The 19375-nt window shown below is 35.8% G+C and overlaps 1 protein-coding gene across 2 annotated transcripts in view; it reads left to right on the forward strand.

The window, feature by feature from the left end:
- TMTC2 (transmembrane O-mannosyltransferase targeting cadherins 2) overlaps positions 1 to 19375 on the forward strand; it is a 365840-nt gene that overhangs the window by 311675 nt on the left and 34790 nt on the right. The gene's annotated exons all lie outside the window — the stretch shown is intronic.

A 19375-nucleotide genomic window follows, 5' to 3' on the forward strand; every position in this document is an offset into this window, starting at 1 on the left:
AGATGGATATAAATTAGATCCCTACTATTGAAACAGAGTAACTACTTATGAGAAAATGAGAACTGGTTTTTGTCTCCATCTAAGCATGTTTTATTTGCAACACATTGCTGAATTCCAGAACATTGCTTTTATTCTCATACACACTCTGCATCTCTTTCCAGCACTAAAATCTGCTATCCTATTCTCCAGATCAAGACCTTCTATTGGGAAATGTAATTTTGAAACAGTAATGAAAGAGCACATGTGATATGAGTACAAATAATGAGATCAGTCATTTCTTTATAGTAACTCATCCATTGGGCACATCTATAGAGTGTCTGCTTTAGGATACAGAGATTTCATACCCTAAAAGACCACACAGTGTAGCAGGGAAGACTGAACATAATCAACTCCACAGAGGTATATACAGTTCTCGGGGCACAAAAGAGGAGGATTAATGCCCCTGGAAAGAGGACCTACATGGGAAGTAGCTATTTTTTTCAGGAGATTCAAACACATAGAACCTTATCCCTAAATCTAAATGCCTCCCAGTCTCATTTATAGGGAAGAAAAAAGATCTTTTCCTCACCCATCCTCAAGGCTCATGGCTGAGACCCCTATGATGAAAAACACGTTAAGAAAAAAACATACAAATTTAATTGATAAAAATTTTACCTGACAGCCATCAGAAATGAGGACCCAAAGAAACAGGGAAAGCTGTATAATTTTTATGGACAGTTGTGCAGAAGCATGATTGGAGAACAAAAGGTTATTATCCAATGGTAATAAATTAGGGGAAACTTAGCAAGTCCTGTTTGTTGAGATTCTTCTGTGTCCCTGTGTCTTCAGAGATAAGGATATTAATGAGGGTCTTGTTACCTACTTCAGGGGAAAAGGGAGGGAGTCAGAGAGTGACCTTCCTGCTTCTGCAGTTCTCTCAGTTTTCTTCAGCTTGAAATACTAGGTGCGCCCAGGTGCCATATTTGGGGTGGCTGTTCTGAACCCTGTCATATTAACTATGGGGCATCTCAAGAATCAATGAGTTATTTGCCACAGAAGAAAATAATCATAATGGTAAGAATGACAGCTAAAAATTTATTAAGCATTTAGTATTTGCCACACTAAGTACTTCATGTGAATTCTCTCATTTATTGCTCACAACCCACAGATCCTTTTGTGATCCCCATTCTGCTGAATGTCAGAGAAAGTAATAACTCACCCAGCATCACAATTAAGTGGAATCACATTATAACCCAGGCCACTGTGTGCCTCAGAGAATGCTGGATGGAAAAAATGCAGCCATTATCTTAGAGAGGAAATGCAAGCCAGAAATTTGGAAAACCAAAATAACAGTGGTCCTCTCACTTACTTACTCAGTATTTACTGAGTCCCAGGCATTACTGTGGGCACTGCATATACAGCAGTGAACAAATGGACAAGGGTACCTGTTAGCTTACAGTCTAGTCCGAGGACAAGGAGCTTAAGCAAATACAGTGTGTCAGACAGGGATGAATGCTTTGGAGAAAGCTGGAGTAGGACAAGCAGTTTAGGAAGTGCAACGTGGAAAGGGAAGGGGTGGTTGTGCAGGAGGCGTAGTTTTGTTAAATGCCTGAGTTGGACAGCTTTGTGCAGTGTTTTTAAAAGATTGAATCTGAAGTCTTACTGTTACAACTTCATTAAAGATAGAGATCAGGGTTTTTTTCTGTTTCTTTTTTGTTCCCTTCACATTAATATCATGCTCTAAATAAACATAATACAAGATAGTTAAATGCAGCGTTTATTTTTTGAGTACCAGTCACTTGAATGTCCCTCTTACTTTTTGTCAAGTGGTTGGTCAAATGATCATCTTCAGCATATTAAATGGATTAGTGAGAAAAGAACTACCTGAGCTATGTGACCTGACCTAAAAAATGAAACAGACACTCGGGCATCACAAGATTGGAGCCTGACTTGTGAAGCTGTTTATTTTAAAAGACTAGCCAAATCATAAAATCAATATTTAATCTCCAATTCAAAGCTATTTTTTTTTTCCTGAATCCCTAAAATGTTTCTTCACAATCTCACTGCAGACTGCTTTTGAAAATGTGTTTATTCAAATGATCCTTTCCTTGTCTGGTAACAGTAAATTAAATATTTTATGGACTGCATAGATATGAAGTTCATATTTAACAATAAGTAAATGATAATACAACTGATGGAGCAACAGATATGGTCTTTTTCTAATCTGTTTCACGAATTGTGTTTTGATTTTTCAGTGCATGGTCTAGGTAAGTAAGATGCCACAGACACAAGAATGATAAAATACGAACCATGGCAATAATATAAATTCTGTTCCAAAACAAAGCGACCTATTTAAACAATAGCCCATGTAATGATTTATTAGCATTTACGCATCTGATCTGAATTAAAGCATTTATCTAACATTTGTCTTACTCTTAGCTATTTATTCTCTTTGTTTATAAAACATTCTGTGTTATTTCTGTGGTTTTAACTTAATAAATTTATTACCTGCCTAAATGAGAGCATAGCAAACAGACCTCAGTTCCAATTTCCTATTTAAATAGTTCCATTGTCTTTTCTGTTTTTCTCATCTTCATAGTAACATAATCTTACCATTCTTTTCATAAAGCATTTTTTTCTGTTCTTTAAATGTCCCTGCAGTTACAATCAGTATTTGTATGTGGGGTTGGGGGACTCTATGAAGGGTTTAGCCTTGTGTCAGGTCATGACTATGCAAAGTACAGTATGTGGCCGCAAACCTTGTGTACGCCATCTATTACAGTCATGTTAAAGAGATTGTTGATTACCTGTGGGATATAGTTTTCTTAATAAAATACCTATTCTATTTCTTCAATATGTCCCATGATGAATTTATTTATTTTTTTATTCTACTAAAGCCGTATTTTTCTACATAATTTACTTTGAAATTGTTAATTGACTTTTTCTTATTTTAGGATATTATAGGGGTACAAACATTTTGGTTACAAGTAATGACTTTGCCTCGCCCAAGCCAGGGCTAGAGGTGTTGACTTTTAAATTATTTTATCCACAAAGAATTCCAGTGATCAAATGCTAAAATAATGAAAGAAGTCTAAGTTAGCAGGCAGTGTATACACTTTTAGATTCTGATATTATCTCTTCATCAGAGGTGTTTAATACATTGTCATTTACTGACGTACATAGAGAAATGTTTATTATGAAAATGATACCATTTTTAATCTTAATTATTTGCTTTCCAAGGGGTGGTTGCTCTGAAATTAAACCTCATATTGTATTAAAACATATTTCTATAATGGGAAAACTCTTTACCAAAGTTGCCATGTTAAGTTTTTCTAGTTTTAATTTTTCATTTTTATAAATAAATTGATCTTTCTTTGGAGGTTACTTTAAATAGACAGCAGTCTTCTCTGTCTTCTCTCCCACTTACGCACATCAAAAAATGCTGACTCTTAAGGACTAGAAGGAACATTTAAATGAAACTGCTTTGTTCTTGCTGTGGGAATTAAGCCAAATTCTGCATTAACTTACGGATTTTAAAAAAATTTTAATGTGAAAAATGGGAAATTTGCATAATACAAAGTCACCCACTTTTAGCTTTTGGCTTTTAGTAAACTCTAGAGTCAGAAGAGGAGAGTAATTACCAATGATGAGGTCTGTACATCTTCATTTTTCTGATGTAATTGTTTTTAGTCTGAATTTATTCAACATATTTTTATCGAATTCTAGATTTATGTAAGACTCTATGCCAACTGCAGTAGGATTTCAAAGTTATGAAAAATTAACCATGACCTTGAGAAGTATACAATCTAATGTGGGGAGAGAACATGTGAATCACGATCCTCATACGTCAGAGCAGGAAATGATGCTATGTAATACGTGCCTTGTGAGAGACATCAGCTAGTTGCTAGCAAAGTGCACAGGAGAGACGAGTGACTTTTAACTGGATTGATCTGAAAAGGCATTGAGTCAAAGTTGGCAAGCTTAGAGAAACTTGAGGTGATAGAATGTTTATAGGTGACAATTTTAGCAAGAAGAAGAGAAAGAAAATTCTGGCAGGAAGAAGCATATGCATGAACCAGGGAAGGGTGCAGAGAGGAAGGGTGTAGGGGAATATAGACCTGGAAATATAAAACCAGATGGAAGATAGTGAATACCATACTAAAAATTGAAAGTTTGTATTCTAAAATGTTGGTAAGCAGAATGACATATATTGAATGTAGTTAGTAATTTAGGATGGCCATTTAAACGATGCAATGAAAAATCCTTTATGTTCAGGGAAGTAGAGCCGGGAGATACAGCCTTGGGTAAACTAAAAGGTCATGGTAATTATGTAAGCATAAGGTAGTAGAGACTATAGGTACAATGTGGAACAGGAAAGAACATATAGGAAAAATACGCTGTAGATTATTTGATAATATGTGAGTAGGAAAATTAGTTGGCCATGAGTTTTCCAAAATTTTGAATTTAAGTAAGTTGGAAGAAAAAAAAGTAATTATCATAAACACAAATAGTATAGTCAGAGTGATATGTTTATTTCAAGAGGAAAATGTTATATTTAGACTAAGATAATTCCGAGTGAGAGGAAGGATATTCTGATTGTCTGTGGAGCATTCCTAACAAGCAGTTAGGAGAAAGACTATAGGTAGGAATAGAGATGGGGAAGTCATTTGCAAAAAGGAAATAGTACCAGAGAAGTGGGATAAGATCACCAAGGGAGGGAAGGTACTAAAAGAGAGAAGAAAGCCAATTTCAGACACTTGGGAATTTCTGTATTTCAAATGGAATATAAGAAAGACAACCAAGACAGTGACAGGACATGGAAATCAAAGTTGGTGAGCAGTGAACACTGCTGTTGCTAAAAGGTAAAGAAAAACAGGGACTCAGGAAATCACTGACTTCAGAAATTAAAACAACATTGGCAGCATTCAAGAGCACAATTTCACACAGGTGACATGCACAGTTAAGGAAATAGGGAATTGGAAGTGGGCAACATAAAACTTATTCTGTAATGATGTTTGGAAATAAGTGAAAGCAAGGGTATAATACCAAAGAAGTATTGAATATGAATTTATTAAAGATCGGTGATGAGATGTTTGTGTATGTTTAAATATGAGACTGAAAATATGTGTGGTTAAATATGAAACTGAAATGTGTCCAACTTGACGAAAGAGCAAAGGAAATATCTGAGATCTTAAGGGATTGCTTCCTCCCTGGGGACTAAAGAGGAAAAAATATGATGAAGATATAGAGGGGAAATAAAACTACACATGGAGGCGGGGGTGGGGGGGAAGTAAGCTTAGATAGTAAATTATTTCAATTATAGTTATTTGATTATCTGCTAATCCTGTGGGAAAAAGGGCAGAATTTGAGGTTAAATATTGTAGACAACTGGATGTTTTGAGGTGCACAGTAGGTAATATTTGGTGTAGGCTGTAGTGTCTACATGTGCTAAATAAGTGCCAGTTTATGCACATTTTTTGTGCTCACTGGTGTATTCTATCTAGTTTTGACTCAGCTCTCTGATTTATATACTATATATTGTATTTGACTTTGTATTTCTAATATGTATAATATTTTGTAAATTTTCCATGTGTATTCATGACATAGGAATTAAAGAAAGGTCTTTCAAGAATCAGATTATCCAACAGAAAACTGCATATATGTATTATCCCTTTTCCTGACAATTAGGAACATAAATTATTTCAGAGCATCATTATAAAATCAAGGTCAATTTATCTATTTGAGCTCTTTAGCAGTGATTATATGCCCCAAAATCAAAATGATAAACATGGGAAGAGAAGATTGAAAGAAATGAGTTTACTATGACAAAGTGCAGCTGTGTTATAAGGTAGTTCACGTATTCTACAGTGTATTACTTTCAGTTTGGACTGCAGTTTTCATGGTAAATATTATGGTAGAGGAATGTCTATGGAGCAGAAATAACCATTAAGACTGACGGAAAAGGTGAACTAATTATTTGGACTGCTCTGCTAGAAGGAATATAAAATATCCCAAGTATTTATTTGTGTTTAAATGGGAAAAATATCCCTCAACCCTAAGTAGTACAAGAGACCATAAAGTTAAGTTTAACAGAACAGATTCAGATTTGACCGTACAAGGGATTTTTTGGGGGGTGGGGAGTCGCAAATCGAGATTATCATTTTGTTGGAAAAACATGACAAGGTTGGTAATAATTTGTCTGGGAAGCACTTAAACCACATTTCTGCTTATAAATGGGGGAAAAACCATATGGTCTCTCCCAAAACTTTCCACAAACTTCTGTAATGTGGGAAAATTACATACCATGTGTCTCTTGACTTTTAGGCATTGATAGTATATGGATCCCAGAATCACCAGATTGACTTTATAGGTGATACATGTTCTAATATTATATACATTTCCCACTTTCACTAGTTTTTTTCAATTTCATGATACATTTGTATATTTTAAAGTTAGAAAATGAAGTCAGGTAAATTGATAAACTCAGAGGGAAAAAAAAACAGATTCCAGTTTAAGGGAGAAATTGTCGTTAATTTTACCCTACATTTTATTAGTTTTATTAAATGGGCCCAGAGATATCACTGAAATAAGATCTTTGATCTTAGGTTTATTCACGCTTAACCAAATTAAGTCAGCAAACCCTCATTCTGCTTCAGTTCCTAAATAGGCTTTATCACATTGATATAATGTATATTTACATACACATCAGAAATAAAATATGTAATTCATCTCGTCTGATTTCAGCAAAATAGATGCTTACTTCCCTGAGAGCTTCATTTATGCCAGGATCAGTTTTGGCTTCATCCCACCCACATCTGTCTTCAAACTCCTTTCTGCTGTAGATTTGTTCCAAATTATTTTTATGTTGCAGTCCTTTTCTCCTGACAAGTTACAAAGTCTAGTTTCTGGTGCATTCACTTCTCTCTGCTTACATTTTAGTTGCTTTGTGTTGTACTTCTGTTTTTAAAATGTCAGACAAACCAGAAAAACAATATATTTCTGAAGTGGTTACTGTTTTTCTTTTGTTTATCAATTTGTATAAGTCTTCATACTTAGAAGACAGGCATGGTTAGTACAACCCACTTGTTTACTAATTATGGGTGTGGACTAGTTTTAGCCCAGATTGGGGTCAGATTGTTGGGCTGAACTAAGGTGAATTTAACAGTTTTTCCATCCTTGGGATATTGTTATTCATCATAATCCATATACAATCATTTTTAAACAATATTTTTTTAAAAAAATATACATGTACCCTCTCTGTATGTGTATGTGTGTTTAGATTCACGACCAGAAAAAATCAGGGGAGTTGAGGCGTGGGCAGGAACTAAGTGGCTCTTAGAAGAAACTCTGCTGGAATATTTTAGTTTAGGAAATATCAAAACCTTTGGGAAATTTCCCTTAATTATATTCTGATTCTGACATGTTTATTTTTACTCATATTTTTATGGGATATCTTTTGCATATTTGTTTGAATTGTAGGACCCCTCAGTAAAATTTCATTTAGTCTCTTCTCCAGAGAAACTAAATTTCCTGATTTCTTTGACAGTTCAGCTGATAGAACCATACTGCCCACATCCCCACCTGGGCGTAGCAGCTAGGGTGGGCCGGGTGCTGCCGACTTCAGAGGGCGCTGCCCTTCTCCCACTGCCAGTCACCACATTCTTCATAATCCCCTTTGGCTGTTTCCACAACTAGCCTCCCCTATTTCTGTTATCTTTATAGGCATTTATGTTTCTGATCCTTGATTGATTTTGTAGACCTTGCTTTTTCTAAATATACACTGAAACATGAACAAAAAGTCACTTTTGTAAGTTTTTTTCCTTCCCTCCTTCTAATTTTCCTATGACACTCCACCCCTCTTTTTATTTCTTTACCTTTCCTCTACTCCTAACTCCTTGTTATCTGTCTGAACCCTAACCCATACCTACAGATAAATTATATTTAACCTTATCTTATAGAGAAAAGTGGGGCAGATTCTGAAAATTAATAGATTGGTAGATTAATTCTCTTGAAAGTTTCATGTTAAAGAAAAAGTTACTCTGAGACTTTTTTTTTAAAATGGAAAGGAGGACGTTATTAATGACTGTTGTGAGAAGTACCAAAACTACTGTGATGGGGAGGGAGAGATTGAGTTCAACTTTAGATACAGCAAAGATAGCTGGGAATTTATAGTGGCAGAGCTCAGGAAATACTACCCCAAAATATGGCATCTCGGCATATTGAATTAAGCTGAAGGAATTTGAGAAGTGACATGTGTAGGAAGGACTTTCTGACTTTCCCCTAAAGCAGCCATATGACGCTCACGGGAGAGATGCCCTCCCTATTCCTGGAGGAAAGGAACATTCTGATCTCTGAAGGCAAAGTGACACAGACAAGGTTCTAAACAAACATGCCTTGCTAAGTTCCCCCCAGTTTGTGACACCTAAATCATATTCCCTTTGTCCTATCATATTTCTCCACAACTTTCCACTCTTAAACCTTGCATAAAACACACTTAGGTTTTTATAAGTGTCTTCATTTCCTTATAAAGGCTCCCATGTCATGTAAAACCTATGTTAAATAAATTTTTGTGCTAAATTTGCATTTTGTATGCATGTGTTATGAATTATTACCTAAATTTTTTTTCTCTTATTAATTTCTCTTTTGTTACAGGGGCCTCGCACCCAATGAACCTAAGATGGGTAGAAGGAAAAGATATTTTTCCTCCCCTACAGTACCTAACTAGCATAGTGGGGGGCGGGGGCAGTGGATGGAAAATTACTAAGAGAAAACATCAAGGGTTGGGGAATTCTTGCTAAACTAACTGGACAGGACTCTAGCTAAAAGTAGGCCAGGTGATCAGATATAAAAGGTGAACAAAAAAAAAAGAAAAGAAAAAAAAATATGAGCACAATTACATTAAAAAAAGATATAAAAGGCGAGGAATGAGAAATTTGATCAGATAATGAAAATGATCAATCAAGGGTAGAGGTATTCTTGCTAAACTGACTTAGCAGGATTTTTGCTACAACTGAACTAGGCAGGCTGAAGACAGATCCCAAGGATGAGACCTAGTTAAAAAGAAGGCTTCCAGGAGTCAATCTAAAGTTTAATCAAGGAGAGAGTCTTTGTCATCCTGGAAGACGTTACTTTTCCAGTCTGAGTTGTGGTTTTTTTGTTGTTTTGTTTTAGACAGAATCTCACTCTGTCCCCCCAGGTAGGGTGCAGTACTGTCATCATAGCTCACTGCAACCTCCACCTCCTGGGCTCGGGTGATCCTTCTGCCTCAGCCTCCAGAGTAGCAGGGACTCCAGGCACGTGCCACCACACCATGCTAACAACTTCTTCTTCTTTTATTTTTTGTATAGACACAGGATCTGGCTATGTTACTCAGGCTGGTCTTAAATACCTGGCTTCAAGCAGTTCTCCCACCTTGGACTCCCAAAGTGCTAGGCTACAGGCGTGAGCCACTGTGCTGGGCCTTGAGCTGTTATAATGTTAAACTCCTTGTTATTTGGAAAATGTCAGAATCAACAGTTACTCTTTATCCCTTGAGAAGAATTTGATTAAATATATTTCTATAACACTATGTTTTATAAGCCCAGGAAGAGGACTGAGAAGAGCAACACCTTTAAGAGGAGGGGAAAAATACCTGCTACAAAATTTTTCAGTCTTTGTCTTATAATTGACTGTTACTTTCTTAGATACCAAGTGCCAGCAAATAGCTGCAGTGGTGCAGTATTCATAGCTTTATAAGCTATAGGGAACCTGCATTATGGTTATATTAACAAAATAGAGAATATAGAGAATTTAATTTCTTAAACTATAGAGATTCAATGTTTTTTAAGTATTCTTAATTTATATGTTTATGTTTGATCAACTTCGATTATTCCTGTGTGGTTTTAATCTTTATTTTTTTTTTATTCTGTCACTTTCTTAAACGATCTCTACTGAAATGACTCCCAGAATTGCAGCTTTACAACATACTTACATTTCTTTTTTGAAGAGTAAATGGCAAATTAAAAAGGGCAAATGTGTCATTAGAGATCATGCGACAAGAAAGAATTTGAAATGATCCCTTACCCACTAAATTAGTTTCGTTTAAAAACTAACTTGTTCAGCTTCGGAATGATGAATTTTAAAGAGAAGCAATTTTGGAGAGATTTTTTAGAATGATTTACTAGATCTATATAAGGTACTTCCAACAATTCATAATTCAAAGAAAAATTAATTGCTTACATCACATGAAGAGATGATCAACTGTGTTTTTAAAAGTGTGATATATAACAGATCTCAAATTCTAGAATGAATAAACGTAGAACAGTATTGCTACTTATGTTAGTCACTTTTTTTCTTATTCATCAGTCTAAGTTACTCTATCCTTATCTACTTGTGTTTAATGATGTAGGAGATAGCTGGGTCTTCCTCTATACTATCTATACTGGTATTACAGTTTCTTGATTTTATTTGTATTAATAATATTCACTCATTTATAGTATGAGAATCCTAATAAAACAAACATAAAAATTCTCCCCCATACTAATTTCATTTTCCTGTGAGACAAATTATTTCTTTTAAATATAACAAATAGTACATTTTTCACTATAATTCCAGAAACTAATGGTTGCTTTCCCTGTTTCTTTACAAAGTTCAGTTATCTTTTCCCAGAGAGTTATATTATTTGTTGAACTTAAAATAATCATGGATTTCATCTACTACAATTGTGCTTTAGTATAGCCACAGGTATGCTATCAAACTATCAGCAAATCAGAGATAAAATAATGAATAATCCATAATATGTATTGATACTTTTTCACCCTTTATTGGGTACATTTTTAAAATACTACAAATTATAAAAAAAGTATTTGAAAAGTGTCAATATGAAAATATTGAAAGACCAAGGTGTTTTTTAAATGTGCTTCTATAGTTCAGTGTACTTAAACAACAAATCTGAAATACATAGACATCTATCTTAATTTATTAGCTTATGGTAAAAGAGATTCCTATTTATAAATTATAATTTCTCACCTCTATGGAGTTACCATTTTTCACATTACTATCACATTTTGTATTTAGTTTTTTTAGGCTAGCACTGAGAGCACTAGATTCCTCAGGCCTTAAGGATGGAATTATTTTGCTACCCAAGGAGGATTATGTACTTTAATTAGTCTTGGAAATCTTTACTGGAAACATGTGCATATGCTTAGTTTTCCCCTCATGGAATAAGACAGTATCATTTTATTTTCCAGAATGCTGATTGACACAGTAACTCCCAAACATTTCCTATAGCTAGGGAACTTTTATGAAGAACAGATGATGGATTGTACCTCAACACTGTAGTACCATATCACTACTTTAAACCTATTATCATTACATTTGAATTTGTGTAAACTCTGCCTTCAGGTTTGAAGGTTAGGAACCTTTTTTATACACTTAGTGATATAAAAAAGGGCATTCACCTAAATGGGAATAACAGTATGGAAAGGGTAAAATTTGATAATGTGTATTAAAACCACCATGACAAGTCCACCTTTCTATGTGTGTACATGTGATGAATTATCTAAATAATTTTGTCTTTATAATTTGTAGAAGAGTAAACATGATATTGAGCAGAAATTTGTCATTTTTTAAAAAAGATTAGGGAAATGTTAGCCTAATAGCATCTGCACTGATTAAACATTAAAAGTTAAGCTCTACCGTGTTTTTACAGATTGAGAAACTGAGGTAGTGTAATTTGCCTGGGGTCACACAGCTAGTGGAAGAGCAAGAATACAACCCTGGCAGTTGGGTTTCAAAACCTATGCTCTATGTAGACTTTTGCCAAACTCAGTAAATTATATAATTAAAATGAGATTATTTTATTGTATGTATAACTCAATAAAGTTGATATTTGTAAAAAAAAAAAAAAAAAAAACCTATGCTCTAAACTCCCTACTTCTTGTGTAAGATTACCTACCCCAAAATACAAAAACCATCACAAATAAAACCCAAGGCACTGAAATCAAGAGACAGTTCTTTCTTAAAATATGGTGATCCAAATTGTTCAGAATGTTTGCATATTAATCATCTGGATGGAGAGATGCTGTTGACAGATTCTTGAGGTTAATTTGTAGACCCTTGAATGTATGCGCATGTCCACCCCATGCCATGTTGCAGTCTGCGGATCCCAGTTGTGCCAGAAGTGAAATGGCACAAACTTTAAAGCCAGATAAGCAGAGTGCCTCGTGTATGTCAGTTTCTGAAGTAGGCCCTGGGATATAATAACTATAGGGGTGTTGTGGTCTCTACCTTCTCAGAGACTTAGCAAATGCACTTATATCATTATCAAAAGGCTTAGTAATTAATTGTTCCTTAACTTTGTTCATGAATGTTTTATTGAGATTATAAATCTGGAAAGTTTGCTTCTTCTGCAGCTTATACAACACTGCGTAAAAATGCAAGAACTCAATCACCTTGCTGTGATATATCTTCAGACTGTTTAGGAACTTCAAGAAACATAGCAAACACTAAAATTATTATTTTGTATTGCTTGAAACATATTGATTACTTTGTTCTGGACTGACTTAAATGATCACAGAAAATATGCTTCTCATATTCTAATGAAGATAATTTATTTCCTTTTATGTAACAAGCTCTCAGGAAAACTGAAGCGACCTAATTGATTAGTGAAATGTTGGTTTAAAATTTGGAAGGCCAAATGCTTTGCACAGTAGGTCCTTACTTACCTACCTAGCAGTTTCTTTGGGAAGCCTTTCTATTATTGAATTTATGTTCTTTAAATGACAGTTATGGTAGAGAGATCTGAGTATATCACATCAGATTTTTATTTCTACTATATGTGTTTGTTTTCATAAACCTCGAGATATATTTGAGAAAAAGTCTATAAAAGTTTTTTGATTTCATGTATGGTAAAAAAACAGAATGTTTAAATACACAGGAGTTTAACGTGTTAACTGCCACACTAGCAAAAAAACTTTCCCCTGGGACCACAGTATTTTATTAAAACAATCCTTTCTAATTTGTTTTTTATTTTCTGTGTGTGAGTTATATGTAATGCAATCCATGTTTTTAGAATTAAATTATCAATATTAATTGTAACAATAAGAACATTGACAAGATTTTCACAAACCAACTGCAGGGTTTTCCTTCGTGAGGCTCCGGGCTCAAAACTAGCCTGAGTTAAATACAACTCCCATGGCACAGTCACTGTGTTAAAATTGTCCTACATGTGAATAAAGCAATATACAATCACTTTTAAGAAAATTCTCTGAGAAGGAAAAAAATAACCTACTTACAAATATGCTAAATTGATTGCAGGTTTTTAAACCATTTCAATGAAATTTTATTATTAGAGTATTACAGCAAAAAAGCTTTTATTGAGTAATTCAGAATAGGTAATATTTACTTTTATTCCTTCATATTTATTTGTCTGATCCTAGTACTTCTCTTGTATATCTAAACTGAAGTTCAGTATGGTAAAGATGTCTATGTAGTAGGAACTACAGCATGAAGATGTCATACAACTCAATTCTTTTTAAAACTTAGTTTGAATTTTAACTCCACTTTAAAGGAGTTAAACAGGTACATGCTGTATCACTTAAAGTGTGCTAGGAGATGCTGATCTGGGAAGAACCAAAACTCTGCCAGATGGGTATTAGTGATGGCCTCAGAATAAGTCAGGGTCCCTTACTGAAGGCAGGAGCATAGGACAAATCAGTACAAAACATGATGCACATCATCCTGAACTTAGACAATCAAAGTGCAACTTGCCCTTGTGAGCTGTTAGAGCCTATTTTGAATTGTTTTGATAAAATACAGAGCTATATTATCCTTGACATAACGTAGTCTGTACCTTCAGATATATATATATGTGTGTGTGTGTATGTGTGTGTGTGTGTGTGTATATATATATATATATATATATATCAAGTTTTTATTTAATAAAGTTTTTAGGAATAGCCATAGGTTAGCCTGTATATGCTATATCTCAAAAGTAATAAATCTTAATCATGTGTATATATTCCATGTACATTCATAGCATCAACATTTATTAAATATTGAAGTATGTACTGTATTGTGCCCATGGTATGGTGGAGTAAAACCGTTCACCTCCAGCATGGCATTTCACAAAGAAACTTTGGGTTTTGCCTTCCTGAATTTAAAGAGACTTGTGTAGCACATAGGATTTATCAATTTACTAGTGTTGCTATAAATAGCATGCCCCAATGATGTCACCTGTCTTGGAAGAGCAGGCTGTACGTTAAACTCCTAGTGGAATTGTGTCATATTCGTTATGTCCTGGTGGACAATATAGTGTAGCAGTTTAGAGGGATCAAATGTCTGAGGTATAAACGGGACTTCACCTGCCTTTGGCTCTGGGACCTTCAGCAATGCTGCTTAACATTCCTGTGCTGCATTTGCCCACTCTGTAAATGGAGGTGATAACTGCCTCAGAGGGTTTGTTATGGGAATTAAACAACAGGACTTAGAATGCTTCCTGGCTCATAGGAAGTGCTAAATTATTTACATTACAGGAATTTGTCCATATATTCTTAAGACAGAACGAATTTAAGGAAGTCAGTTCCACCTGCCAGGCTACACAATGAGCACATTGACATTGTCTCAAGCTGAAACATACTCCTTGGGGCATTTATACTTGCTCTTTCTACAACTGTTCTGTGTTTCCTCCAAGTAGCAATATGGCAATACCTTAAATTACCTGTGCAAACAGCACCTTACACTAGTGAGACTTTACGTCCCCAACACGCCCTATCTCCTGTACCCTCTGCTGTACTTTTTCTCCCTTTTATCACCATCTACAGTCGATGTATTTCCTTAAGCATGAGTATTATTTGCTGCCCCTCTCTAGAACATGAGCTCTGTGATGGCAGGGACTTCATTCTCTCTCTTTCGCTTTCCCCAGCACATAGACCAATGCCTGGAGGTCCCCAGTCAATATTGTGAAGCAAGTTGTGTGAAGCTGTTGTCCTCCCTCTGCCAGCTTCCTGTGCTTTCATAATGTGGACATCTTGCGGCACCAAGTGTGGTTCTAGCATTTTAAACATGTTTCTTATTACACATCTTCTCTTCCTCCAATAAAACTAGGCCTCTAAACACAAGCCGACCACAACATGGGGTGCTCGGCACAAAACACAGTGATCTTTTTACAAGGCTGGAAATAAAACCAAAACACAACAAAACTGACTGCCAAGAACACATTGAGAGGCTGTACTTCAAGATTTACTTCAAGGGAACTTCAAGTGATTTTTAAGAGATTTTCAAGGATGATGTTGACTTTTAACTCTTGCTGAGTGCAGAGCATTGACATCTCTCCTCACCCCTGACGTACATCCCCTGGGCTTTTGTGGTTCTCCATGAGAGTGTCAGGAGATGGTGAACACAGTAAAGGAGGAGCTCTAGTTTTAAATGAATTTATACTCTCAGGAAATTTAGAATCACTCAGATAATATGGTTCGGTCTCCTGCTAAGTGTTCATAAATTCAGATTCTGAAACACAGCCCATGGTAGAAGTGACAACAAATCTAATAGAACAAATGGATAGAAACCTTTGGGACAGCTGTTATAGAGCTGTATAGTCTAAATAAAATACATTTATTATGGTCTAGAAAAGCAGTGTAACGCTTAAAATTCATTGTTTGGCCTGATGGTATACACACTTTATAGGCCTGCTATTACATTACTCTTGAAAACAATCTGAACAGTAAGGGAGAAGCTGACTTTCTATTTCACTCAGCCTTTATTGAAAACTTTCCAGTGATTTTCAAAGAAAACCTCAGAAGGACATCTCTCCTTCCCAATTTACCCTACACAAGATTTAGAAAAAAAAAAACAAAAAACGACTAACATTTCAATGCTGAAAACAAGGGTAGGTGAAAAAAATTAGCATATGAATAATGACCCAAAAAGTTTTCCTACTAGTCAATTCTATGAGAGAAAAAAAAAGAGAATTTGTGACCTATTTCCTTGTCCTGTTGTCTGTGGATGACCTAGTTGATATTTGGAGCCAAAATAAGTGGAAAACAGAAGCGAACGAGGAAATGACAAAAATAACTGGCAGGGCACCTATCCTGGGAAGGCAGGGGGGTGGAGGGGGGCGGGGATGTGCCATGCACCTGATATGTCAAGTCCCAACCTTGTAAATCAGTGATTTTCCTGCACTTCGAGAAACCCGACTGTGGTTAAGGAATAATTTTAAAGGTGAACATAACAAATTAGCTAAGCATGCATACTTTCTAGGGAGAGTATTTTTACCAGACTTTTGCTGTCCTTAGCCTGGTCATAAATCTATTGGGTAAGGGAAGCAAGGACCACAGGTTGACAGCACCTCCTATGTGAGGATTGGCTATAATTTTTGTTTTTAATGGGGTCATTGAATCAACACTCCATCATTGGAGAACAGCCATCTATCTAAACCCCCTCCCCAGTTTACATTGCTATTAGTTCTGTGAGTCCCTTTGGTTGGGGAATCTTATAAAGAGAGTAGAACAGGGAATGTGGTTACATTTCTGTTAACTATACCTGTGAGAAAAATCTTGATGAAATCAGTATTTGTTCTCACTTCCCTTGATAGGTATGGTTTACCAAGCATTACCCTTTATCTGCCATACCTTTTTCTGTTAGCTTCTTTATTTTCCCCAGAGAGAAGGAAAGGGCATAGTTTGTAATTTGTAGTTGCAGGCAGATTCCATCATGCTATAAACCATTGTACATCGGAGATTTTTCTTTGGGAATTCATTTGTTGTTTGAAATCCAACTCAGAAAATAGTGGTGTGCATTCACTTGTATGGAGAATATTTCTTATGCCTTGAAAATATTGCCCTGTATTACTACCAAAAATAAAGGGACATGAAAAATAGAACCCACAGAAATAAATTAACATTTGAGAAATTAACCATCTGTTTGAGCTCAATGAAGAAAAGATCTTGTAAGGCCTCTCCTAATGGTATTCTTGCACTGTTTCTGGAAATAAAAGGGTGAATTTACTATCCAATTAAAACTGATAAAGTTGGCTTTGACATTCATTAAATAAACACAAGACTACATCTACTCTGGGACTCTTTGTTTTAAGTTATCTATAATTTTCTTGCTCACAATCAATGCTAATAAATTTTCTGCCACAGCAAAGGCAATAGTGGTATAGTTCCATTGTTTACTACTGATTTGTAAATCTACCTCCTGTCACTGACCTTGATTACAATGCTGTTTACTGGGAATCGAAATAATTAGTCTCGCCTTTGTGTAATACAGTTGTTCTCAGCCACAGCTGTACATTAGAATCACCGGGGAACTTTTGTTCCATATCGAGACCTAGGCCTCACCAGACACTCTGATTTTAATTTGTCAAGGAAGCAGCTCAGCGTGCTAGTTTTTAAAACTCCTTGGGTGATTCTAATGTGCAGTTAAGATTGATGACCACTAGTTTAATGGATTGTATTCTGTTCTTGATTGGCTTTGATTACATCACCCAGATCCAGCTGAACCTCCTTACTGTGTGACCATCAGCATGTTACTTAACCCCTCTGTGTTTCAGTCTCCTCATCTGTCGGGGGTGTATTAATAGCAGAGGCATACCTCAGACATATCATGGGTTCAGTTTCAGACCACTACAATTAAGTAAGTACAGCAATAAAGTGAGTCACACAAATTTTTTGGTTTCCCAGTGCATAGAAAAGTTTTGTTTACACTATACTATAGCCTATTAAGTGTACGATAACATGATGTCTAAAAAAAGTACATAGATTAATGAAAAATACTTTATTGCTAAAAAATGCTATCATCTGAACCTTCAGCAAGCTGTAATCTTTTTGCTGGTGGAGGAGGGTCTTGCCTCAGTACTGATGGCTGCTGATGGATCTGATGGGGTGGTGATGCTGAAGGTTGAGGTGGTGGTGGGAATTTGTTCAAATTAGGCAACAATACAAGTTTTTCCGCATTGACTGTTTCTTACAAGAAAGATTTCTCTGTAGCATGTGACACTGTTTGATAGCATTTTACTGAATAGAACTTTTCTCAAAATTGGAGTAAATTCTCTCAAAACCTGCTGCTGCTTCATCAACTAAATTTATGTAGTGTTCTAAATCCTTAGTCATTTCAATAATGTTCACAGCATCTCCGGGAGCAGATTCCATCTCAAGAAACCACTTTCTTTGCTCGTCCATGAGAAGCAGCTCCTCATCCATGTTTTGTCGTGAGAATGTAGCAATTCAGTCATATCCTCAGGTTCCACTTCTAATTCTGCCTCTCTCACTGTTTTCACCACATCTGCAGTTCCTTCCTCTACTGAAGTCTTGATTTCTCAATGTCATCCATGAGAATTAGAATCAACTTCTTCCAAACTATTGTTTACTTTTGACCTCCTCCCACGAATAACAAATGTTCTTAGTGGCACCTGTAATGCTGAATCCTTTCCAGAAGGTTTTCAATTGACTTCACCCAATTCCATCAGAGCAGTCAGTCACTATGGCAGCCCTAGCCTTTCCTGATATATTTCTTAAGTAATAAGACATGAAAATTGAAATTACTTCTTGATCCATAGGCTGAAGAATAGATACTATGTTAACAACCATAAAAATATTTATCTTTTTTTTTCCTGAGTAGTAGGTCTCAACAGTGGGCTTAAAATATTAAGTAAACCATGCTATACACAGATGTGTTGTCATCCAGGCTTTGATGTTTCATTTATAGGATACAGGTGGAGTAGGTTTAACATCATTGAGGCTTATAGGATTTTGGGGGTGGTAAATGAGTATTGGCATCAACTTAAGGTCACTAGCTGAGTTAGTGCCTAACAAGAGTCAGCCTGTCCATCAAGCCTTGAAGCTAGGCATTGACTTCTCTTCTCCAGCTAAGAAAGTCCTAGATTGCATCCTCTTTGTTGATGAAGCCTATTTTGTCAGCACGTGCTGCTTCATCTTGTACTTTTATGTTCTGGAGATGGCTTCTTTCCTTAACCTTCATGAACCATCCTCTGCTAGCTTAAGCATTTCTTCTGCAGCTTCCTCACCTCTCTCAGCCTTCATAGACTTGCAGAGAGTCAGGGCCTTGCTCTGGATTAGCCTTTGGTTTAAGGGATTGTTGTGGCTGGTTTGATCTTCTGTCTAGACCACTAAAACTGTCTGCATATAAGCAATAAGGCTGTTGCACTTTTTCATTCGTATGTTCACTGGAGTAGCACTTTTAATTTCCTTCAAGAACATTTCCTTTGCATTTACCACTTGGCCAACCAACACAAGAGGCATACCTTTTGGCCTGTCTAGCTTTCAGCATGCCTTCCTCACTAAACTTAATCGTTTCTAGTTTTTGATTTAAGATGAGAGAAGTTAAACTCTTTCAGTGGAGCACTTAGAGGCTATTAGAGGGTTATTAATTGGCCTAATTTCAATATTGTGTCTCAAGG

Source organism: Eulemur rufifrons, chromosome 16 (assembly GCF_041146395.1).
Source record: "Eulemur rufifrons isolate Redbay chromosome 16, OSU_ERuf_1, whole genome shotgun sequence".
In the NCBI taxonomy this organism is placed as follows: Eukaryota; Metazoa; Chordata; class Mammalia; order Primates; family Lemuridae; genus Eulemur; species Eulemur rufifrons.